The sequence below is a fragment of the Protopterus annectens genome, chromosome 5.part1, assembly GCF_019279795.1.
Source record: "Protopterus annectens isolate FY-2018-M chromosome 5.part1, PAN1.0, whole genome shotgun sequence".
Lineage (NCBI taxonomy): Eukaryota > Metazoa > Chordata > Ceratodontiformes > Protopteridae > Protopterus > Protopterus annectens.
Genome location: NC_056736.1, coordinates 354,662,938 through 354,690,689, shown reverse-complemented (window position 1 = coordinate 354,690,689; position 27,752 = coordinate 354,662,938).

Sequence of the window (27,752 nt, the reverse complement as noted above, 5' to 3'; positions counted from 1 at the left end):
GTGTTTTGGTTCTATGTGAGACTAGTTCATAACAATGCCAAAAGGTTAAGTCAAAAAGATACTTAACAAATCTTTTTTTCTGAATTTAAGTAATAATTGCAATATTCCACATACTACAAGCCATTTTAACCAAGACTTTGTCAAATTACATACATTTGCTGTTTTGTGTATAATGTAAGGGGTTGCTGTAGTGCAAATGTACAACTGTAATGCAATTGTATGTGTTCACGACAAATTACCTTATTTATGTTTTACTTTTTCAATAGTGTTTTTTCTTTTTTATGATATACCAAAAATGACAAAAGAGTAATCAAAACAAAAAAATATTGACTAAACTCTAGCACTCTTCAACTGCAATGTTCAAACAGAAATGCATTTAATTTTGTTTTTTTCTTTAATTAGATAAGGAAACATTGAAAACTGAAATGTACCTGAGTTGTAATGTATGTATACATGTGTGAGTCAATGAAGTGTTGTTCAGCTCTTAAAGCTGTGAAAATACCTCTGATGCTGTTCTACCATGGTCAGTGTTATGACTGCATGACACTAGACCATAGCAGTGCTGAAAGGTTACTTCAGAAAGGTGCTTAATATTGCATATTGCAGAACACCGTCTGAAGCATTTTCACAACTTTAAACACTGGAAAACACATTAATGACTCACCCACTCACAAACACACACACAGACACAGCTAGACCTTCCAACTCTTCCATCTGTGCCACATACTGGGAGCCACAGAGGCTTGATTATTAAAAGAAATGACATAATATCTGGCACTAGGTAGACAGACACATGCACCCATTGCACAATGCTGCCCCTGTTATGTAATTTGATTGGCTGCTTCAACATGATGCTACCTTGTCCTGCGTCTGCTATTCCCTATACAGTCCTTGGGCCTTAACTCTAGGAACTTTACCACAAGGACAGCTGTCAGAGGAGGTCAAGACCCACCTGACAGAGGGATGAACCCAGAATTGTCAATTAAAGAGCCATTGGTGCAGTTATGGACAGTAGATGGGATACATGAAGCAGAAGGCCAGTTGTGGTGAGAAGTGAGGGTTACAAAAAGCATGTTAGCTGATTGGTTACTCTAAAAAAAGTCCATGTGTTTTGCATATACTCTTTTTCTTTTTGTTAAGATGTAGATGAAAGGTTCATAATAACTATTTCACTTCTCTGATTACATGTATCTAAATAAAGAATGCCAATTTCCAGTCCACTGTTGGAAAATCCACAGTAAAGGAATTGCAGTGGTCTAGGAAAGATATAACCACAGCCACTAAGCAGTGATGGCTGGGGTCTTCAAAGCAAGGTGGGCTGCAAGAAGCAATTGAATGAGTTGGGCTAACTGGAATGGAGACAGGCTGTCAGTGCAGGTCAGTGAACATTTCTTATAATCAAACAACAAATGTAGTAATTTACTGTCATCCACAGACTGTCTCAGAATATAGTCACTCATTGTAGCCACTTTATTCACTATATACACATTAGATGTCTGACTTACAATCAACAAGATATACCTTATGAGAAATTGAGCCCTATATAAAGGATTACATGGCCTCTCTATTGCACACTAGTCCCCCTGCGCTTCTCTAATGCCCTTCACATATTTTCCCTCATCCTGGCCACACATGATGAAGATATATTACTTCTTTCTTGCTCTTTCACACTTTATCTTACTTTTTACCACCTCCTCCATGTATTTAACACACCCTAACTGGCTAAGACTCTATTGGAATAAGTCTGGAGGATGTAAATGAAATGAGTTGAGGGTCTGAGGACCAGTAGGCCCAATAAATCAAAGGGTATAGTTGCTTTGAGGCATGTCTTGGGTATTTTTTACAACATTTAGATTTAATGATGGCCTGAACCAAATTTCGTAAATAAGCAAATAAATTCAGTTTTATTTTTTCTCTTTACAGGATAAATAATCTTTGTCTAGAAGCTTAATGTTAAAAGCTTACAAAATAATATCTCCTCAGTAAACTGGAGAGATAAATGAAATGATATACAAATCCTATCTGTGAATACTGCTTGTCCTGTCCCTCCAAAAAGGGATAGTTACCACAGAGGCAGGCAGTACATTTGGACTCCACAAAGAAGACTCACAGGCCAAATCTCATCCAGTGAACCAAGTGCTGTTGATAGCAAGAGTACCTGATGTACTTGATGCAACAGTCTGTCAGTCTTTATTTGCTGTCATACACTTCTTGTCCAGATGAGCACAGCCCAGCACTTATTGATCAAAAACCTGATGTTTGATTGCAATGCAAAGTGAAAAGGATTACAGCCTTTGTGCTACTTTTAGATAATCTGCAACCTCTCTTCCACACATGTGCAGTCATTTTTTTTATCACAGGCAATCCATATAATCATTAGTTACAGCCCCTTTATTGAATTTTTGCACCTCAGATATGATTATTTTACATAAGATATTTCAGCTGGCTTCACATATGATCATAGGATAATAGGAAGTTACTAGGCTAAAGGCCCTAGGGCCCATACAAGTCTAACCAAGTTCTATCCTTATTTCAATGATCAGCACCTATTGCCCCTCTCCAAGAGGGACACAGCTGGAACCCCTGGGGTAAATTTACAGTTACCCACCCAATCATCCAGTTTGCATTTGAAGAAGATCAATGAGGTTCTTTGTTTGACATGAAGTAGGAGTCTGTTCCAAAGGTTGACCTCTAGGAGACAAATCCGTCCCTCCTGCAGATCCTAATAATGTCACATACCAGGTTAAGGCCTTTAGAGTGAGTGACCTGTGTACCATTTGACTAATGGATATGCAGCATTTCCAATAAAGCAGGGCCAGAGATTGCCTTGTATATAAGGCAGAGATCACCCCTGAGTAGACTGTATTAAACAGAATAAAGTGACAATGATTTCAGACAATCCACTAGAACAGATGCTGAAGACCTTGGATTTTCCTTGTGAGGAATCTTTGTGATCTGTCCAATTGTTCCAGTTGCTTGGTAAGGTACATACCAAAAGGAGTGTTGTACTCAATTATTGGTCTGATGAGGGAAGAGTACAGGGAGGTTATAACTTCTTTTTTTTTTGAGGCAATGCCCTTACTTATGAGATGATTGATATAAAATGCCCGTTTTACCACTGTGGAGACATGGTGATCAAAGGTAAGGCTGCTGTCAATCTGTGTATCCAGGTCTCTCAACACTGAATGCTTACTTAAGGTGTTGCTGTTGATGTGGTAGTTAACAGGAACATCACTCTTACTGAAAGAGATGATAATACATTTTTTGCATTGAGTTTAAAGCCATGACTTTGGCACCAATCATTTTTTTGTGTAAGGCTGTCTTGTAGGATGTTGACATCATTCGAAGATTCTATGACCACTCCTAGTTTGTGGTCATCAGCAAACTTTGCCAGCCACAGACCTTTAGTTTTTGTTTGAACTTCAGAGAAATAGATTCCAAACAGTAAAGGTCCTAGGACTGATGCCTGTGGAAAACCACTGGTTATAGGTCTGCTGTTGGAGGTGGATTCCCCTATTTTGACTATATGTGTTCTATCAGAAAGCCAGTTAATGAACCATCTAAGGTTCATATAACCATATAAGGGTTGATACCTAGCTAGGTAAATTTGTCAATGACATGTGAGTGGGGGATAGTGTCAAATGCCTTGGCTAAGTCTAGGTAGGCTGTGTGCACAGATTTCCCCTCATCCAGAGCCTTGGTGACTGTGTCAAAGAAGTCCAGCAGGTTTAACAGGCATGATCTTCCTTTGACAAATCCAAACTGAGTAAGGTCAAGTGTTTGGAGATTATCTATATCTTTGCTGATAAGGACTCTCCCTTTTTAATTTCTCCAAATCTTTTGGGCTTCTAATACCATGACGGGAATGGATCCCATTCCTAAGTCAAAATACGATTAAAGTTCATGAAATTAGTATTGTTTCACTCCATTATGTCAGTCAAAAGTGCTCTTCACAGCACCCTCAATGTGTCCAGCAATGACTCCTTCTGCAGTTTGAATGGTGTTACATAAATTGGTAGCATATCTAAATATGATGGTAGACTCTTTTTTATAAGACCCGTTGCTCCTACTACTATTGGAACTATCTGAGTATCCTTCTTCCACACTGCCCTCATTTCTGCTTACATATCCTGGTATTTTATAACCTTGTGTCTCTCTGTATGCAGGACACTGTAGTCACTGGGTGTGGTGATTTCAATGATCAATGCTACTTTTGTCTTCTTTTCTTGGACTACTATATCTGGTTTTCTATTATCTGTCTTTTGAATTGTTGGTAATGGATGATCCCATGTGATGTAGACTTCATCGTTTTCTATGATGCTTTGTGGCTCATGTTTCCAGTGCTTTTCAGCCACTTCAGTATCATAATGTTTGCACAATCCCCAGTGCAACAGTCTTGCCACATTATTGTGCTTTTCAGTATACAGTCCTTCTGTCATTAGTATGTCACAACCAGCAACGAGGTGTGTGACTGTTTCCAGTTCAGTTTTATAAAACCTACATTTGTCTGTTTCTCCCACATGTTCAATGGACTTTGAACATGTACATAGCCCACTATCTTGAGCCGCCAATATTAACCTTTCATCTCTTGGTTTGAATTCACCTCTCCTTAACCATTCCTGTATTTGTTCCTAATCAACATGCGGTTCTTCCAGAAGTTTTCTATACTTGCAACTATATTTATGCATTTTTCACATTTCTTGCCTTTTTATCTGGTCCTTCACCTTATAGTTATTCTTTTGTTTTTTTTTTGGCACATTCAGTTGCTGCCTGATTTTTTATCTATTTCTGGTTTGATTTCCATTCCTGCTTGACGTCAATATGCTTCTGCTAGGTTAAGCAGAGAAGTCATCTTAGATTTATTCTCCTCATGTTTCAAAACTTTCACTATGTTTGGGTTTTGTGAGGTCAGGAGATATGAGTGAAGTCCCATGATTGCAGATCTGTACATGTAATCAATTTCAAGGAGGCCCATCCCTCCTTCGGAATGGGGAATATATAATCTTGGTATGCACTGATTTTTATACATCATTTGGTAAGCATGAAGCATCCTTCTTTTTTTAATATCTAATTTATCAAACACATTTTGGGGGCAATAAATCACTCCAAAACTGTAAGTTAGGACAGGAAGAGAAAATTGGTTTATAGCTTGGATTTTGTTCCTAGACGTCAATGCTGTTTTCAGGATTAATTTAAGTCTTCTGAAGTATTCCTTACTAAGTTTTATTCACATTTGTTCATGTTTTATTGCTGATTCTTCATCAATTCCAAAGTATTTATACACTCCCTCTTGTTCAAGTTCTTTTATATCACATTCTTGCCCCAAACTAATGTTTTCCTGGCGCTGCGTTTTCCTGCTTTAACAGTTGCTTTTCCCCATTTATCAGGACCAAATGGCATTCTAATATCATCTGAAAAAGTTTTAACAACCTGCAGCTGTACTTTCAGTTCCTCATCTGATGAGCTATACAATTTTAAATCATCGACAAACAGAAGATGAGAAGTCTTTAGGCTTTGTTGTTTTCTAGGGGCCAAATTGTAGCCATGGCCTAAGTTGTTAAGTAGACAGCTTAATGGGGTAAGGGCAAGGCAGAATAGCAACAGTGACAGAGAGTCACCCTGGAATATCCCCCTCTGAATTTTTATCCCTGGGATAGTAATTTGTCCTTTACCATGGTTTAATTGCAAAGTGGTCATTGTAACGTAGTCGATCAGTGTATGGTGTATCTTATACATTTTTAAGCACTCTTTTATCTATGAATGTAGGATACTATCAAATGCTTTTTTGCAGTCAATCCATGCCTTACGTAGATTCTTCCCCTTTTTACAGTTCCCACTATGACTTTATTTAACAACAACTGATTCGTATGACTTTCATTTATTGCCCTTTTGTTCTACTGCTATAATTGAATTTTCTTCTAAATGACTATAAACTCTGTCAGCATCAATTCCCATGTATAGTTTTTACCTCGTTGGAAGGTAAGCTATTGGTCTATACTTTTTGGGGTAGCTTGCAGGTTCACTCTTTAGTAAGAGCATTGTTTTACCTGTTGTTAGCCATATTGGTGTCTGTTCGGGGTGTGCATATAAATAGTTCTTACTCATGACTAGGTCTTCATGCAAACATGTTAATACTTTTAACCAAAGGTTAGGCACTGCATCTGGGCCTGAGTTTTTCCAATTAGAGGCTTTTCTTAACTTTTTTTCAATCTCTCTGGCTGTTACTTCATCCCATTTCATATCCTGTACCTTTAAACTTCTTATTCTTTCTTTTAGTTCTTTTATCCATTTAGCATCTTTGTTGTGCTCCACAGGATCTTCATAGATACTTCTCCAAAATATGTCTATTTCTTCTTGTTTTGGTGGTCTTTTAGTTCCTTTTACCTTGTTTTCCAATTCTCTATAAAACTTTTTTGGGTCATCACTAAATTGCTTATTTTGTACTTTTCCTTTATATTTATCTGTGTATCTTCTAAGTTTTTCTGCCTGTGCTACAATTTTTCATTTGTTATTTGTGATAGTGCATGATAGATCCTGGTCTGTTCTAATACTGCACACTGCTTTTATCACATCTGTCTTTCTTAGTATTTGTGTTGATCTAGTCCCTCTTCTATAGCTTTCTAACAGTCACACTTTTTGTCTTAATTATTTTAGATTCTTCTTTATTCGATACTTCCATGATGATATTTATTTTCTTCCCTTCCTTTGCCTCACTATCATGTGCTCTTGTGGTAGAACTTTATCAGTTATTAATTTAGCTGCACAGTAACATATCCTGTTTACTTCTGTTATATCGCATGGATCTCTATGGACAGTCCTTTCTACTGTGTTCTTATCAGACTTCTGACTTTTGGGGTTTTATTGACCTTCTGCAGTCTATTTCTTTCATTTATTTTAATATATCTATGTCAATCATCAAATTAAATCAAGCAACTCTTCCCTTAGTTCATTTTCTTCCAGACTGAGGGCATGTCCTTTGTTTTCTACTTCCTGTGGGCATTCTATAGAAAGTTCTATAGCATCTTCCTGTGGCGCCTTCTCTTCAGTTTCATCCTGTGCATCCGTTGCTCAACTATATGGGAACTCACTGGCCTATCACTCCTCAACATTACCTGCATCAAAGTTTCCGCAGTGTCCTGTTCCTTCCCTTGCTGTCCAGCTTCAAGTGAATGATTATACTGGTTTCCTGTGGAAGGCTCCAAGATATCTTGATATGGCACCTGACCAATTGCTTCCTGTTCCACTAGTTTCCCCTTAATTTGGATATCCATTGCTCTATCCTGTTGTGGTGCTTTCTGCATTAGATTTTCTACACTGAATCCTTCACTTTGCAGGTACTCCATAACCTCAATTTCTATTTCATTAACTTCTCCATTAATAATCTCATTTTATACTTTTCTTCTTTGTCTTCTTATTTTTTGTATTGTAAAGTTTTCCATGTCTGGAGTTCTTTGACTGCATTTCTCTTCAAATATCATTGCTGCTGCTCTTTTTGTATTCGTTAGTTTTGCTTTCACCTTTGCATAACTATTACACCATATTAAATCTCTTTTTCTTTCCCATGTCCATATTTCTTCTTCATATGTCTCCTAATCTTCCTGCTTCTCCTTACTTTGGGGACTCACTCCATCATGTTGTGATGTAGTCTGCGTTAGACTTTCTACGTTAAATCCTTCACTTTGCAGGCACTCCATAACTTCAACTTCTATTTCTTTAACTTCTGCTTTACTAATCTGCTTTTCCACATTACATCTTTGTGATATTTTTTTTATTGTGAAATCTTCCATATCTGGATGCTTTTGCCTGTATTTCTCTTAGAATATCTTTGTGGCTGCCTTCTCTATATTAATTGACTCGGCTTTCTCCTTTGCATAAATATTTTACCATATCAGATCTCTCTTTCTTTCCCATGTCCATATTTCTTTTTTCTACTTTTCAAAAATGCCTAGGTTCATAGGTTCATAGGTTGGTACTAGGCTATCGCCCCTAGGGCCTATGCAAGCCTAGCCATAACAATTCCCTGGATATTTCTTCCCACGATATTTACTTCTCTGGATCCCTGTCTAGCAGGGCGACTGACATGATCCCCGGGGTGAATTTCTTATTTCCCATCCAATCATCAAGGTTCCTTTTGAAGAGGGCCAAGGAGGTGCTCTGCTTGACATGTATGGGCAGTCTATTCCAGAGTATGGGGAGTCTCTGGGTCAGGAACCTATCCCTCAAGCATGTTTTGTTCATTGTGATGACAAGGTTTAGATCCCTGGAGCGTGTGGCTCTGAGGGATTGTGATTTCTTTAAGTGGAGCATGTCATACAGCTCAGGGTTTAACATGGCCTTGTATGTTAAGCAGAGATCACCTCTGAGTAGACAATATGCCACAGAGTATAGCTGGAGTTTTTTTAGACAGTCAGCATATGGCATCTGCTTTAGGCCTGTGATTCTTTTAGTGAGGTATTTCTGTGGCCTTTTCAGCTGTTGCAGATGTCTTTTGAGGTACATACCAAACAGGGAATTATACTCTATAATGGGTCTAATGAGGAATGAGCACAGTGGATCAATGACCTCCTTTTTTCTGGATGAAAAGCCCTTAGTGCTGAGGTGTGCCACATAGAATGATTTCCTGACTGTTGTGGAGATGTGGTTATCGAAAGTGAGACCACTGTCCACCTGTGTCCCTAAGTCTCTCATCACACTTTCGATGTTTAGTGTCCTGCCACCTATGTGGTAATTCATGGGTACATGTTTTTTTTCCAAAGGGGATAACTATACATTTCTTGGCATTAAGCTTGAGCCCATGGCTCTGGCACCAGGCATCTGTTTCTGTAAGGCCCTTTTGTAAAATATCCACATCCTCTGGGGATTCAATAATGGCTCCCATTTTGCAGTCATCTGTGAACTTTGTTAGCCAGAGTCCCTTAGTGTTGGCCTGTACTTCAGAGAAGTAGATGCCAAACAAGAGTGGTCCCAGGACTGAACCCTGAGGTACTCCACTTGTCACTTGCCTGGAGCTGGATTTGGAGTCGGCTACTTTTACAGTCTGGGTTCTGTCAGTAAGCCAGTTGGCAACCCATCAAGTGACATAGGGATTTATGCCCAGCTTATTAAGTTTATCTATGATTCCAGAGTAGGGGATGGTGTTGAAGGCCTTGGCGAGGTCCAGCTAGGTTGTGTGGACCACCTTACCCTCGTCCACAGCTCTGGAAACTGATTCAAAGAAGTCAAACAGATTCAGGAGACAAGATCGGCCCTTCACAAACCCAAACTGGGTGGGGTCCAGTGTTTGAAGGTTGCCAATGTCTTTGTTTATAAGTTCCATGATAATGCATTCCATGCCCTTGCAGACCAGGCTTGTTAGACTGATGGGATGGTAGTTCCCGGGATCCAATGCAGATCCTCCCTTGTGAAGCAGGATAACTGTAGCTGTGCGCCACTCAGTGGGCACGAAGCCTGAGGTGAGGCTATGATTAAACATGACACTTAGGTGAGGTGCCAGTTCATTTTGTAGTTCATGTAATTCACAGCCTGGGATGTCATCTGGTCACATGGGTGCTGTATTCTTAGCTTTGGAGAGTGCGGTTTCTACCTGTGCGGCCATGATTATCGGAATTTGACAATCTTTTGATACTGAGATGGGCCCTTTAGGGGGTGAGAGGGGGGTGAAGGCACTAAATCAATCTGCCAGGATATTGGCAATATCCTTGGGATCAGTATATTTAATGCCCTTCTGTTGTAGCTCAGAGCAGATCTGAGCATTGCCATTTAGATTCTTGGCATAACTGTAGAATGCCTTGTGGTTGTCTTTGGAATCTTTGGCAATTTTATTTTCATAACTAGTTTTTGAGGATTTTATGAGGGATCTCAGATTCTTACTGAGGCTGGTGAAGGAGTTTTTTGCATCGTGGTATTTTCCTCTTTTCTGCAACATTTCTTCCTTCTGTTGTATAGTTTGTTTATGGCAGGGGACCACCAGATTGGCTTCCTTTTTTTGCAGAAGAGCATCTTGGTTCTATTTTGGATGGCACGATTCATGCACAAGTGGATGTGCTCTTACAGTACCTTAGTGTAGGATTCTGCAGTTGAACTTCCAGATCCCGTCTGCGTGGGTGTTGTGAAGTTTGTCACTTCTGACTTCAGTAACATGAAGTTGGCTTTGGAGAGGTTTTTTAAGGAGGTTTCCTTACTGGGGGTGGGGGTTGGATGTGGATGTCAATGGTGATTTGCTTATGGTCAGACCTGACCAATGAGGGGGTGACCACTGGTGTGGAACATCTATCTCCCATGTTGGTAATGACCAGGTCTAGGATATTGGAGCCCCTGGTGGGACAATGGATTAGTTAATCCAGGGCGTTGGAATTTATGAATTCCAAGAACCGTTGGGAAAAGGAGTTGGTACCTGAGTAGTTTTCCCAATTAATGGCAGGGTAGTTGAAATCACCCAGTATTAGGGTGTTTGGTTGTATCTTAATATTTTCCAGTATGTTTAGAAAGGTGTAGTGAGAATCTTGAGGCATGGTGGGGGATCTTTAGCAAGCTACAATTTGAATTGCAGTCTTACCTAGTGTTAGTTGCACCTGGAGAATGTCAAATGCATTGTGTTGGGCAACTAGCCTGGAGGTGTGAATATCCTTGGTGAATATGGACACTCCTCCACCTTTAGTGTTTCGGTCTTGGTTTTGTGGCCGAAAAGTGTGGTAAGAATTGTAGCCTGGTATTGCAGGGGTGCTCTCTGGATCCTTGAACCAGGTCTCAGTTACTGCACAGATATCGATGTTCTCCATTTTGAGGAATGCCTCGAGATACTGCATTTTGAGGTTTAGACTTCTAGCATCAAGTAGCATTACCTTCAGATTTTGCATGCTTGTATCTATTACAGTGGTTATTTTATCCTTTGAACCTTGCCTAAAAAAAGGTACTATAGGGGTGGCAAGAGCCTTAGCCAGTAACCTGAATCCCAGGGGTGACAGGTGCAGACCATCTCTGCCAAAGCATCGTGGTTTGTCAATCATGTCTTCCCAGGCAGACAAACCCTGGATCCCCTTTGAATGACCCCAGAAGCTGAGCCAATTGTTGAAGTCAATCATTTTTTCCTTATACTGTGGAATCATTCTCGGCGAAGGCAGGATGCTACTCAGGGCTAGGGTCATACCTTCCTGGGTCACGTGATCCAAGAGCTCTTCCATGTCTCCTTTCATGTAGTCCAGGGAGGTACGTCTCAAGTCATTCACTCCAGCATGGACAATGACAGAGTCGTATTTGTACTTGTTGTGGAGTGACTTGAGTGCATGCATTATGTGGTGGATCCTGGCACTCGACAGGCAGCTGACTGTAATTTTCTCCTTGTTCATCCTGGTGAGTGGGACATCAGTGTGCCTGACTATAGAGTCACCTATGACTAAAGTGTTGGGTACATTGTCTTGCCTTAGGGTTGTTGTTGGGTGGCACACTGGTGTTGTGAGCTATGTATCACTTTGGTTGTGACTGGTGTTTGTTTGCATTTCGGCTTTGGAGGTCCTTGTTGCTTGGGCAGGTTAATGTTAAGGGCCTACGCATATGTGGGTTTAGTGTTGCTATGTGTGGGTGTTGATGGTGTGGGTTTTGAAGGGCTATGAGTTGCTTGAGGTGTAATGCAGGAGTTAACCTTCTCCTCTTGACTGTCTAGCACAATCTTGGCCGGAGAGAGCTTTGCTTCCAGTTTGTCTATGTAAGTCCATCTCTCGCAGGTTGTAGTGTTGGGTGATAGGAGGAGAGGATTGTCTGTGTACATGAGGCAATTGCCGTACTGCTCCAGTATGTCCAGATTCACCAGGTGGATAGGATAAATCACCAGAAGCTGACCCTTGAACATGCCTGTTTAGGTGCTTTTTTGTAAAGTTTAAGAGCTGTTTTCCCTTACATTTGCAAGGTACTTTGTAATTATAGGCTGTTTAGTGCCTATGATTAATTTCTCCTTATTGACAAGGAAAGCTGACTACTTGAATCAGTTTCAGGCTTCCTAGTGCTTTTCAGCAGGTTCTAGAGCAAGTGCTAGGCACAGGGGTTCAGATTTTAGTGCTACTACTGAGAAACCAGTTAGTTCTAAGGGAAAATTTGAAGACCAGTGTCAGAAAAATATGTATTAATCTGTGTATTAGTAATATGCTTAGTGCATTTAGAGCTTGGAAAGGGTTAACACATTTATTCTATTTCATACTGCATAAATCTGTACAAACTGCAGATGCTTTCTGACCTTGTATTGTTAGCTAAAATCTTGCTTGTGCCTTGGAAATTTACTGAGAAGCAGATGATTCCTGCTTATGTTAGGAAAATAATGAATAGAACAATACTACTTGTATGAAGCTTAGACAAGAAGTTCCGCTTGTGCTGTGAGAAAATACACAGCTGTAGAAGTTAGAGATAATTAGGACAAAGCCTGTTTGAAAATATGAACTGCAATCAGCATTTACTTGTATCTGAGTTAGAAGAGTACCTTGAAATGTAACTCTGTACAATAGAAGCCTGTAAATGAATTAGTGCCCACCAAGGCCAGGTTGTTTGTCTCAAAAGTTTCTCACAAATCTAGTCATGTCAGCAGAAAATCTGAGTAACATCTGCTGTAGAACAATACTGAAAGTTGTGTTTGATTACATCAGCCATAGAAGGCAATGTCTTGTAAAACAGTATAAGAATAAGCATACTTCCTGTTAGTAGTTAGACAAATCCTTGTATTTGCATGTTTTTGTCTCCTTGCAGCAAGTAATTAAATATGCCTTAACTGAACCTTACGTGTATTGGTCTTTGGCGTTTTTTTCCTTTAACAACCAGACTTTCTGGCACCTGGAATAGTTTAACTGTAGCCTCACAGTGCTCCACGATGTAAAAAATGTGCAAACACACTCGTTTTTAAGCCAGAAAGTTGAAAGGAATAGAAATCAGCCCAAAAAGGCTAATAAAATTACAATTTCAGAGCTGGAAACCCCTCCTCTAGTGTTAGATAGGCAGTACAAATGCTCACCAGTCCCACTGGTAAGCAGTAGGACTTCCCTATACCACAGCAAGGTCTGAATAGCTCTGAGCACAGAAAATAAAGTCCTGAGACAAGCAAAGCCTGAGATATGGTCTGACTAGAAAAGGTGGGAAACGAGCAAACAAGATAGTATTTTTTTTTTGTTGAAACAGGCTAAACAATGCAATAATACAGTAAATAAACACAGAAAAAGGCTAACACACTTGAGTGTGTAGTCCTAAACAGTAAATGCAATCAAAACTCTACAAAATTAGCAATTTAAAACTTTTTAAATGAAGCAAGGCAAGTGCACAACTGAAAAATGATCTATGAGGCAGTAACACAGCAGAATAAGTAGCTAGTCTACATATACAGAGAAGTCTATATATATATACAGAAAAGCAGCTAAAACACACAAACACTTCAGATACAGTGCGACCTAGAGCACTTGAGTTGTAGCAATATTAAGGAAATTACAGTTATAATAAATGCTCTAAAATATATTTCCAAAATGCTTGAGAAGCACAGTCAGAACACAAGGAGATTCAGGCAAAAACATTTTTTTTTTGAAGGGAAAAAGGAGAAACAGAAGGCCTTATCAAATGGTCTCTCTGTATTAGGTAGAATGAGCTAATGACACTAGACTGGGAGGAGTGTCCCAGATCAGTTTTACAATAGGGGCGGGCAACTGCAAAGCCACCTACTATAACAGCAAGACACCAACAGGGAGAGAGAGTGGGGACAATTCTAAAGCATTAGCCAACAGACAGTAAGTACTACAGAAAGCCATAAAATGAAAGTTTTTAAACAGATAAAGGAGCAATGAGACTCTACAGAATGCTTTTTTAACTGCAAACAAATCAGTTACCTGTGCATATTAGTTAATAGCAATAAAAATACACTCAAAAACTATGCAGCAGGCAATAAAAAGTGCTATATATAAATTGGTAGAAACAATAATCAGTATAAATAATGGAAAAAAACAGGATACTTATATATCTCAGCTAAGAGTTGTAGTCAACACCTCTCCTCCACTCTGCTCAGTGTGTATAGACAGAAACCCTCTCAAAGTTAGGGCTTAAATACCAGAAGATACAACCTTAGACAACTTTTTTTTTTTGTTTTGTTTACATTTTCGCACTTCCTCAGATGCTTCTTTTTCCAAACAGATCAAAGTTTCTTGAGCTATATACTGTTTTTCAAAAAAACTGTTGTAGTAATGAATACAAGTTTTTATTTGAATCTTCTGACAGTTTTTCCTGTAAAAGTATTTTTCTTTCCTATAATTTATCTTTTAATCTCTTTGTATATCCTCTGTCTGGAAATTCTAGGCTTTTTTGCATAATAGTAACAATGCATAATTTCTTTCTTATCCTCAATAGTCCACTCTATCGTCTTTATGGCTGTTCTTTGGCCTATCAACTTTTGCGATTTTTGTGGACTGCTACTTCCTTTTGCAACGGGGGCAGGGGCCATCTGTGATTCACTCCATGACCTTGCAGATAAGGCTAGTCAGGTTAATATGGTCAGTGGAAGTACCACCTTATTGCAAGGGAATAACAGTGGCCATTTTCCATTCATCTGGGACAAAGCAGGTGCTTAGACTATGATTGAAAAGAGTGCCCAATGTTGTTGCTACTTCTTGTTGGAGGCCATGTATGATGTAGCCTGGGATATTATCAGGTCCCATAGATCCTGTGTTTTTGGCCTTAGAGAGGGTGTTTACAACCTGCTCTTTAGAGATACAAAGTAAAGGACAGGTGGCAGGGATGTCATGGGTTACATGTAGAGGAGACAGAGGAGTGAAGTTTTCACAGTACCTGTCAGCCAACAGATTAGCTATGTCCACAGGCTTAGTATATGTGGTATCATTAACTACCAGTGCAGCACAAATCTGGGCCTTTCCTTTTAGGTTATGGATGTAACTAAAGAACACCTTATGGTGGTCCTTAGTTGAGGAAGCTAATTTGGATTCGAAGTTTGCTTTGAAGGACTTCACAAGAAGTCTTATTTGCTTGTTTAAGCTGAGGAGGGAGTGTTTCCAGTTTAGGGCTTGCTCCCTCTTACCCTTAGACAGCAATTTCTTCCTCTTATTGTAAAGTCTGTTAATGGCAGTTGTCCATCAGGCAAGTTTGCGCTTCCTTGGGGCACTTGTTTCGGTCATATTAGGTACAGCTAAGTCAATGCAGTTATACAGGTGTTTGTATAAAGCATTAGTGTAGAACTCGAGATAGTTGCCAGTTCTATCTCTGGGCGGAGGTGCAGCAAAGCTATTTATACCATCCTGTAAGAGGTTATAATCTGCTTTGGAGAAGTTTTTTTAGTTTAGTTGCTGCTAGGGGAACCAGGTGTGATAGTTACTTTGAATGAGACTGATATGTGGTCAGATCTCACCAGGGAAGACCTAACAGTGGGGGTGCTACAGTGGTCCCCCATATTGGTAAGCACCAGATCCATGATGTTGGTACCCTTTGTGGGGCTGTCAACCAGCTGGTCCAGGGCATTGGAGTCAACAAATTTGAGGGACCTTTCAGCAAGTGAGTTTGAGCACGAGTAATTTACCTAGTCAATGGATGGGTAGTGAAGGTTGTGCAAAACCATGGTGTTTGGATGTATCTTGATAGACTCAAGTAGATCCAAACTGGCAGAGGGGGTGTCCTGATTCATGGTGGGGGTCCTGTAGCTGGCAATGACTTGAATAGGTGTCCTACCAACAGTTAATTGCACCTGAAGTATCTCCAGGGAATTGTGTTTTTTAACCAATCTGGAGGTGTATTTATCTTTAATATTGATACACTGCCTCCTTTAGTTTTCATGCCTTCAGTTTCTGGTCTGAATGTGTCGAAGGGGATGTAACCTGGTATGGCTGGAGGGCTCTACACAGCCTTGAACTAGGTCTCCATGACTGCACAAACATCTCATTCTTCCAAGGAGAGGGCTGCTTCCAGTGAGTGCAGTTTTGTGTTAAGGCTCCTAGCATTTAGCATCATAACCTTGAGGTTGTTTTTAGATGGAGTTTTTATGCTGGTAATTTTGCTCTTGAGACACTGTCTATAAAAAGGGACTATGGGGTGCATTGTTTAGGCAGTGAGGTGATAAGTAATTACCCAAGCTGTTATCATCCAATTGTTATTATTCAACAGTGTGAATTTTTGTATGATTGTATGTATGTATATTCAATTTGTATCTGTATAGAACCTCTGAAGATAATTTGACTGTATAATTTATTTTTATTGTTCATGTCCCTTACATTTACTTGGAGCCTTTCTCCCTGGGCTTCCACTGAAAATGGGCTCTTATGGCCCAGTGCACTATCTATATATATATATGTATATATATATATATATATATATATATATATATATATATATATATATATATATCTGCGTGTGTGTGTGTGTGTGTGTGTGTGTGTGTGTGTGTGTGTGTGTGTGTGTGTGTGTGTGTGTATGTATGTGTGTGTGTGTGTGTGTGTGTATAAATGTATATATATATATATATATATATATATATATATATATATATGTGTGTGTGTGTGTATATAAACATACACATGCACATAAATGTGACCATAAATTACAGCTATGTGTATGACTGTGATTGTACACCTCAAATGATTTACTGGATCAAATCTACCACTCAGGAATGTATCTTTTCATCTCACTGATACAATGTGCAGCACACTACACCCTTTCCTTTGCCTCTCAACATCTTAGTTCAAGAATCAAACAAAAATTTAAACATAATACAAGACACTAGACAAAAGACCAAAATCAAGGACATATATTTCCTTTATATACTTATAAGGTTGCGAGAATAACAGGCTTTTAATTAGCATGCTTTCTTTAGAAGGCCGTTAACTCTGAAACTGAAATATTTGATATTAGTTAGTGGCTGCAACACTCACTGATTTCTCAGATCACCACTCATTTTACAAGAATACATTTATTTTATTTATTTGCATTTGTTGATCGGGATAGTCCACTGGGTCGAGATGGCCCATTTTCAGTGGAGGCCTGGGGAGAAAAGCTCCAGAAGAACATATGTTATATAAAGCTCCACAAGAACATATTTTACATTATATGATAATATTTACATATGTGTATGGTTACATTATGTTTCTTAATGAACAGTATTTAAATCAATGCCACAGGATAAACCAGGTTGACTGAGAGAAAGCTGAATTAGTTAGTACAAGAATACATGTCACAATATGAGACAAAATCAGAGAGTTGAGAGATTCTGTGCCCCCATACATAGTTTACAGTTCATAGAAACAGCAAGTAGTCGAGCCAACAATGATGTACATCTAACTACTGGAAGCTAAGCATCTATCCACAAAGGCTTGTGCACCCCCTACTGTCTTGATTATATACCATCTCCGAGATCATACTAATCCTCACCACTGCATGGAATAATATTGACCGCAAAAAAAAATCTAAACTTTGAAAAATAGCAACAAAATCAGTGTTATGTTATGGAAGGGTTTATGCTATTTCCCCACTATTGTGTAGTCTCGGAGTTGATGTTTAAAATTAGCAGGGGTTGGGGGAGTGTATGGGCTTGGCCCTGCAAAAACATTGGTTTTGGATGTGTTTAGATTTTGTCGATGCTGTGTTTAGATGTTTTTGTTTTTATTTAGATTTTTTTTTTGCTGTCAATAGTATGCTGCTTGGATTATTTTATTTACATGCATATGTACGTACATACAAACACGTGCACATGCGTGCACACACACACACACACACACACACACACACACACACACACACACACACACACACACACAAATACATATCAATAATTAATGACTTAACTTCCTACATGCTGACTGTAGCAGACATTCTGCCTGTATCCAAGACTTGAAGGTTAGTAAAAATGGGTGTGGGATATAGGAAATACAGCAGTAGGAAAATATTGGCTATACATTTTCTGACTGTATCAGTTAAGTATGCTTTAGATCTGTACAGAGATCCAATTTGTTTTATTGCAGCTTGTGATATGTGGAGGTCTGTTGTTAGATATTCATCTATAATGACACTATTAATTTTGCCTGGGTTATCTATTTGATCCTGGTGTAGTCTTAGGAAGTTAAGATGAAAGAAGCCTTTTGTGTAGACAGTTTAGGAGTAAAGAATATTAAATTGTGTTTTTCATTTTTTGAGGGGTTAGGAGGTTAAAAGGAGCTGTGAGGTACTTAACCATGTGTCAATAAAGGGGAATGATATTTACGGGACATCTGAGTTTTAGTAGAGCAAACCAATGTCGAATCATCTGTGTAATGGACTATAGTAGTGTGTCTAGCAGCTCTGTGGAGGTCATTAATGAAGAGGTTAAAAACTATGTGGCCTAGAACTGATACTTGTGGAACTCCTATATTTATGGGGAGGAAAGAGGAGACATCATTGTGCCATTTTAAGGCTTGTTTTCTGTTTGATAGATAGCTATGAAACTAGTGTAGGGAATAACATTATAGATAGCTATGAAACTAGTGTAGGGAATAACATTACTTTACTTTTATATGTAATCAGCCTGCTGCTACTAGGAGAATAAGACAATATATCCTGAGATAAAGGTGTATCATCTGATGATATGATCGAGAAACAGATTCTGTGTAACAGCAGTGATGAAATCAAGTTGAAACCCCAATTCCAGAGGATGGGAATGAAGAAGTGTAGGAGTGGCTACCTGAGAAAATCCTTAACCATTCATAACAAGAGCAATGTCTTTTGTAAGCTTGAAATGCTCATCTCCAGTTCAGATTTCATCAAAAGCATGCCTGTCTTGTGATATGAATGTTGTCAGGTGTAGCTGACAGATAGCATTTAAGTCTCATTATAAATGAGAAGTCATTTTTATGCAATATTTAAGTAATTATACTATTTGTGTTGCTGACAGGCTTCACATCTGATGGGGACAAAAAGCAGACTCCTTGGGTATCATACTAAGGGAAAATATCCTCTCATTCAGATATAATTGCACCCCAGAAGGCCACGTGTCACCATAACTGAAAACTGTATACCCTGCCCTCAGTATATCTTTATGATTATCCTTTGCCTCACCATAGCCCTATACCTCCAAAGCAGCTCCCCAAAGTTGCACTATTTGTAAATCAAAGTCGGAATCCTTAGGGGGAACAAAGGGATGGAGATTAGAATAGGATGCACCATTTGCAGCTTCCTCATGTGAGTTTGCTATTGTAGATTCCTAAAACTACTTGCCCGGTTCTGAAAGAGCAAAAATACAGATTGTTCAAGATGACTGACAGCTGTTTGGGGACTTTCTCCTTTCTCAAATGTTATTTAACCATGGAAATGGTATACATAACTTTGGTGTTGAGGTCTTTAATTTGCATGTAAATGTCAGGTTTTGAGATTTTGTGACTGAGCATTTGTGGTGCAAGCATTGGTGTTCTAAAGTTTCATAGCAGAACCCTCACAGACACCCCATAGCAAGACAGTTAAGAAAATGGTGTTTCAATGCAAGATAGCAGGATCAATTTTGTCAGGGTCTAGACCACACTCATCAACAGGATTTGTAAAAGTCAAAGTAGGAACTTCTAATAAAGCATAAATCTAATAAAACTAAAATATTATGGTATTCTAAAAAATGTAGTTGAAGATGTTAAAAGCGGTGAGTAGTTTCAGTCTTGATGAATGAAAACTAATGGAATGGGCTAACAGAGCATGTCAACAATGAACAGCAGTTAACTGGTTCTGTAAATAACCCAAATTAAAGGAATGCAAATGATGAGCTAGTTCAGTTTAAGAGAGTAAGATGGTGGGGCAGACCAATAGAATTGCTCAGTTTAAGAGAGTAAGGTGGTGGAGCAGACCAATAGAATAGCTCAGTTTAAGAGAGTAAGGTGTTGGAGCAGATCAATAGAATAGTTCAGTTTAAGAGAGTAACGTGGTAGAGCAGACCAATAGAATTGCTCAGTTTAAGAGAGTAAGGGGTGGAGCAGACCAATAGAATTGCTCAGTTTAAGAGAATAAGGTGGTGGAGCAGACCAATAGAATTGCTCAATTTAAGAGAGTAAGGTGGTGGAGCAGACCAATAGAATAGCTCAGTTTAAGAGAGCAAGGTGGTGGAGCAGACCAATAGAATTGCTCCGTTTAAGAGAGTAAGGTGGTGGAGCAGACCAATAAAATGTTAAACACAGAAGGAGCAGATTTCATAACAAAAAGCTGAAAGATACTTTAGAAATGCATTATATAATATGGCCAAAGCAATAGGTTGTCAATCAAAATATAGAAGAACTGGGCAGAATCCTCTATTCTGAGATTCAAAAACAGGGACAGATCAGAAGGCTCTTAAATATATGAAAACCAAAAACAAGTAGTGAAAAGATGGCCTGCAAAAGGCATTCAGCTAACTAACAGAATGCAAGGAGTTAAAAATCAGATACTCCAGTACTTTTGAGAACTGGTAGTCTAAAGTATTATTATTTATTTAAATATTTATTTATTTATTTTTATTTATTTTATTTTATTTTACATTTGTTGACCGGGATAGTCTGACTGGATATATGTGCATTTTCAGTGGAGGCCCGAGGAGAAAAGCTCCACATATCAAAAAAGAGACAGTACATACATAACTGAGTGATAAACTCAGGCAGACATATTTAGAAAAATAAAGACAAAGAATACAGGCAGATATCAATATACACAATGTGCAGACTTACATCTGATTGGCAGAGATGTATCATAAAATGTGAACATAGAATACAATCAAATTTCATAATTCACAATGCTTAGAGGCATAGATACTTGGCTAAACAGCAGGTTGGGTAGCAAGACATGTATTAGTGAAGTTGTTAGTCAGGTTTAGAACAAGAGCACAGCCAATGAAATGTGAGTTTTTTTTTTTTTTTTTTTTTTTAGTTCTCTTTTAAATAGGGGTAGTGATGTTTCCTTGGTAATGGTAGTAGGGAGTAGATTCCAGATTTTACTGGTTGAGTTGGCAAGTATAGCATTGCCTGCAGAGTTGTTGGATTTTTGGGTCAGTATCAATAGTTTATCAGCTGAGCATAATATCCTGGGGGCACTATGAGTGGTGAGAATATTTTTGAGGGCAGGGGTGTTATCAGATTGATGGAGTATTTTATGTGCTACTATAAGCTGGTTGAACTGTAGAAGGGTAGGATACTCTAGCCATCCCAATGCTTTGAGGTTCTGTCAATGGTGGGTCCTAAAAGGCATGCCAGTAGCGAATCTGCCTATATGATTGTAGCATCCTGATAATTTGTTGAGATTAGTTTTGGATAGGTTGGTGAGTACAGGGGAGACATACATAAGGGTAGAGAGGAGGTGTGATCTTGCAATAGCTACCCTAGCTAGGGGGGGTGAGGAAAGGTTTGGCTCTGTACAAGGAGCTACGTTTTTTGTTGACGGACTTAATAGTGTGATTTACTTGTTTATCAAATTTAAGGTTGTTGTCTATTATTACACCTAGAAGCTTTGTATGGTCATCAGGGGAGATAATGGTGTCATTGCTAGATTTGATGTTGAAGGAAGGAGGAGAAATTCTACAGTTAGGGGATAAAAGTAGTAGCTTGGTTTTGTTACTATTTAGAAGCAGGCGGCGATTATCTAGCCATGTTTCTACCGTTCAGAAAGTGGTCTGGGTGAGGGTTAGAAGTTGGGTAGGAGAGGAGGCGGAGCATATTAGCATTGAGTCATCTGCATATTAGATGCAGGTGGCTCCTGGGATGGTGGTGTGCAGATCATTGATAAAGATAGAGAAAAGTAGGGGACCTAGTATGGACCCCATATTTGACATTTGTTAACCTGGTTAGTCTGACTGGGCAGAGCCCTTTTTCAGCAAAGACCCAAGGAGAAAAGCTCCAATCTTACATTACTTAAACATAATTAACATATAGACAATTGTTGCAAAAGAGAAAAAAACAATGACTAATTAACATTATCTGTACATAGCTAGTTCAGTTTTACATAAATAAGCATTCTGTATAAGAAGATAAAGTATAAGTAACAGAATTATCGTCAGGGATAAAGACTGGATAATGGGCAGATACATAAATGTTATAGAAAACGGTCGGCACAGTGTGAGTATATTCATAAGAAAGCTGTAGTAGGAGTAAGTGGAATAATAAGCTAGTCGCAAGTGAAGATTATATAGTCAAAGAAGAGTACTAAGGTATACGATTGTAGCTAGTATAGAGTAGAATTACAAAACAGAGGGAAACGTAAATAGAGTAAGAACTAGAAAGAGAACAGGTAAGCAGCCACTGATAAGAACAAGTATGGTAATATCCGAGAGGCCAGTAGTCTATCATAGAGGAAGGTAGGTCGTGTTGGGTTATGGCAGAGGCATGTCCATGATTTGTGGAAATAGTCTTTAATTGCCATTTCAAAGGTGTTAGAGTCTGCGATACATCTGATATTTTCAGGTAGTTTGTTCCATGCATTTGCTATGGAATAGCTATAAAGTAATTTACCAATATTTTTGTTCGACATGTAGACTTGCAGTAGGTTCTGTTCAGAGCTGATAAGACAGCAATTGGGAGTATAGGACTGGATGAGAGTAGACAGAGAGGGGCAGGACGAAAGCTGATATAGAACTGAATGTCAACAACAAACAAAGTGCTCCGCAAGGATGGCGTGCAGGGTCAAACCAACAACGTAAAACCTCCAACGACCAGCAAAAACGATAGTGAACACAATATAGTAAAGATTATTTTATTGTTGCTCCAAAACCATATTCCAGACCGGTTTTGGCTATTCAGCCTTTGTCAATGGATACAAAAAATTTTGATGTATGATGAAACAGCCTGTATTTATAGTCATCTCTAATTATCTTGAAACAGTGGTATAGCCCAACCTAGTGGATGGAGTATCCAAGTACATGTCTCACCTGAAGAGCAAAGCATTCACCCAGTAACATATGATATCAAAAATGTTAAGTAATAAATAATATAATATTTTCAAGGATTATAAAAAGAGAATTTAGTAAAAATCCTTTGTGCATACAGATCCCAATGGTGAAAAGCCAGGGGCATACTCTAAGTATTTATGAATAAGCATACATTTGTCTTCATATATAACCCAAAAATGTAAATTTCACTACACCTTGTATATATTGTGTATAATAACAATATATCAATTCATATATGAATTAAAAAAAATTTCACTGATCATATATCATATTAATGAATAAAATGTAAAAAATGAGCCATCATTACCGGCTATTAATTATAGTTATAATGATTTCAAATAGTTTCCTTGTAAATGATGCCTATTTTATAATTATTATAATACCTTGCCATATATTTCAAAACAACATGACAGATATAAAACTGCAAAACTGTGTATGTATATACATCATACATATATAGATATATAAAGAATTTGTAACATACCCTTAATCATATGCTGATACATAAGTATGGTTAACCTGACCACCATTATAATATTCACACTGGTTTTTGATCTATATACATGTATGATCTCGCCATGATCATGGAACCCCTGGACAATATATAAAATTCACAGATGGTCATTCAGACCTGGTGGAAATAAACATCCAAGGTTGGTAATCCAGTATTGTTCCTTGTGGTTTAGAATGGTGTGCCAACCTTGTTTGTTTCTGTCCCCCTGAATTTTGTCAATGATCATGAACATGAAATGAGCATTGGGATGTTGTATCGTATGTCTGTATAAAGCATTTGTTTCTTTTTTGTTCTTAATGTCACTTCTGTGTTCTGTCATCCGTATTCTAAGTGATCTTGATGTTTGACCAACGTAGATGGCTTTACATTGGCAGGTGGCTAAGTAGATGATCCATGTGCTACTGCAATTTCCAAACACCCTCGTTTGAAATACATGATTAGTGTTGGCACTGGTAAATTCTTTAAGTGTACTAACTTGTAGGCAGGAGCAACAATGACCACATGGAAACGTACCAATTAGTTTGTCTCCAATAATAGTGGTCTAGTGATATACCGCTCCTCCCCCTTCTCTGTGTTTATAATGTGAAAAAAGACCTCCCAGGTTCTTTCCTCGTCTGAATGACATCTGACACTGAGGGCCTAATAGTGTTCTTAAACTATCATTAGCCAAAAGAATGTTCCAGTTTGAGTTCAATATATCCTGAACTATTTGTTGATTCCTGCCATATGTAGTCACAAATCTCAAGATAGAATCTTGACTAGGATACCCTAATTTTTTGTACTGTAACAAAGTCCTTCTGTCTATGGTATTGCTCCATGAACTAGCTTGGTGTATATCCATGTCTGTATATCCCCTATCTTGAAATCTATGGTATAAATCTTGTCTGGCATGTTCAAATTCCTCCTGAGATGAACAAATGCGCCTGATATGCATAAACTGAGATTTAGGGATGTTGCGGATGGTGTGGTTCGGATGCATACTAGATGCATGTAACAATGTATTGTATTGTGGGTATTTTCTGAATGTTTTAGTGCTTAAGGTGTCATCTTTGTTACGGTAAACAGTAACATTCAAACAATCAATAGTACTAATGTTACATGTAACCATAAACTGAATACCCCAAATATTACCATTCAGGTAATCAATAAATTCCTGTAAGTATGTTTCATCCGCCTTCCACACCATCCAGCAATCATCCAAGTACCGTCGCCAGATATCGATTTCAACCATGTATATATTGTGTGATGTATCATATATCATACATTCTTCAAAATAGGCCATGAACAAAAACGCATAAATGGGTGCAAAGGAAGCTCCCATTGCTGTTCCTTGTAACTGCCAAAAACATTCTCCATGAAAATAAAAAACATTTTTGTTTAATACATGTTCTGCCATACAGACAAGTAAGGTATTAAAACGCGGTGGATACAGGTTTGTTCTCTCAATTGCAGGGATTGTAATCCCGCCCAGTGTGGGATGCTCATATATAAGGATTTAACATCCAACGTACACAATAGCCAGCCTGATTCTAGCTGTGTATCCTCTATAATTTGTAAGAAGTGCGTCGTGTCCTGTAGTCGGGCCCTAACCGATGTCAGTAGGGGTTTGAGATACTGTGTTAAAAATGCTGATAATGATTTGGTCAAGGACCCAATCCCTGACACAATGGGTCTACCTGGAGGTTTGGAAATAGACTTATGAATTTTTGGAAGAAGATACAGGATTTGTTTTTGTGGGTCCTTTACAGTAAGATGTTTAACTGTATTTTTTGTTATAATACCCTCATCCTCTGCTAGTTTTAGAAAAGAGTCTATTTCTTTTTTGAAGACCCCGGTCAGGTCAATGTACATTTGCATATAACACCTAGTATCTGCTGTCTTTTCCCCTCATTGAGATATTCCCCAATGTTCATTACCACCACAGCACACCACTTGGTTTTATTCCCAGTTTTTTCACTGATGAACATAGCATTGTTAATGATGTTTTGTCTTTTTGTCGTAACCTGAACTTGAAATTATTTTTTTCAGACAATACCTCTCAAAGATCACAAGATTTCAAGTTCTTGAAATCAGACTTTCAACCACCCATGAACAAACATGTCTGTACTCAGAGATTTACATTTTCATCATAGAGAATCATACATTCTGGGCCAGAATATTTCACCCATGGAAAAGGTGGCCTTGGAAGAACTAAGGCATAACCACAATATTGCCATTCTGCCTGCAGACAAGGGAGGTGCTGTGGTGGTAATGAACATTGGGGAATATCTCAATGAGGGGAAAAGACAGTTAGCAGATACTAGGTGTTATATGCAAATGTACATTGACCCGACTGGGGTCTTCAAAAAAGAAATAGACTCTTTTCTAAAACTAGCAGAGGATGAGGGTATTATAACAAAAAATACAGTTAAACATCTTACTGTAAAGGACCCACAAAAACAAATCCTGTATCTTCTTCCAAAAATTCATAAGTCTATTTCCAAACCTCCAGGTAGACCCACTGTGTCAGGGATTGGGTCCTTGACTGAACCATTATCAGCATTTTTAACACAGTATCTCAAACCCCTACTGACATCAGTTAGGGCCTGACTACAGGACACGACGCACTTCTTACAAATTATAGAGGATACACAGCTAGAACCAGGCTGGCTATTGTGTACGTTGGATGTTAAATCCTTATATACGAGCATTCCACACTGGGTGGGATTACAATCCCTGCAATATTGGCTTGAGAGAACAAACCTGTATCCACCGGGTTTTAATACCTTACTTGTCTGTATGGCAGAACATGTATTAAACAAACATGTTTTTTATTTTCATGGAGAATGTTTTTGGCAGTTACAAGGAACAGCAATGGGAGCTTCCTTTGCACCCATTTATGTGGATTTGTTCATGGCCTATTTTGAAGAATGTATGATATATGATACATCACACAATATATACATGGTTGAAATTGATATCTGGCGACGGTACTTGGATGATTGCTGGATAGTGTGGAAGGTGGATGAAACATACTTACAGGAATTTATTGATTACCTGAATGGTAATATTTGGGGTATTCAGTTTACGGTTAAATGTAACATTAGTACTATGGATTTTTTGGATGTTACTTTTTACCATAACAAAGATGACACCCTAAGCACTTAAACATTTAGAAAATACCCACAATACAATACATTGTTACATGCATCTAGTATGCATCCGAACCACACCATCCGCAACCTCCCTAAATCTCAGTTTATGTGTATCAGACGTATTTGTTCATCTCAGGAGGAATTTGAACATGCCAGACAAGATTTATACCATAGATTTCAAGATAGGGGATATAGAGATATGGATATACACCAAGCTAGTTCATGGAGCAATACCATAGACAGAAGGACTTTGTTACAGTACATAAAATCAGGGCATACCAATCAAGATTCTATCTTGAGATTTGTGACTACATATGGCAGGAATCAACAAATAGTTAGGGATATATTGAACTCAAACTGGAACATTCTTTTGGCTAATGATAGTTTAAGAACACTATTAGGCCCTCAGTGTCAGATGTCATTCAGACGAGGAAAGAACCTGGGAGGTCTTTTTTCACATTATAAACACAGAGAAGGGGGAGGAGCGGTATATCACCAGACCACTATTATTGGAGACAAACTAATTGGTACGTTTCCATGTGGTCATTGTTGCTCCTGCCTACAAGTTAGTACACTTAAAGAATTTACCAGTGCCAACACTAATCATGTATTTCAAACGAGGGAGTTTGGAAATTGCAGTAGCACATGGATCATCTACTTAGCCACCTGCCAATGTAAAGCCATCTACGTTGGTCAAACATCAAGATCACTTAGAATACGGATGACAGAACACAGAAGTGACATTAAGAACAACAAAGAAACAAATGCTTTATACAGACATACGATACAACATTCCAATGCTCATTTCATGTTCATGATTACTGACAAAATTCAGGGGGACAGAAACAAACAACAAGGTTGGCACACCATTCTAAACCACAAGGAACAATATTGGATTACCAACCTTGGATGTTTATTTCCACCAGGTCTGAATGACCATCTGTGAGTTTTATATATTGTCCAGGGGTTCCATGATCATGGCGAGATCATACATGTATATAGATCAAAAACCAGTGTGAATATTATAATGGTGGTCAGGTTAACCATACTTATGTATCAGCATTTGATTAAGGCTATGTTACGAATTCTTTATATATCTATATATGTATGATGTATATACATACACAGTTTTGCAGTTTTATATCTGTCATGTTGTTTTGAAATATATGGCAAGGTATTATAATAATTATAATATAGGCATCATTTACAAGGAAACTATTTGAAATCA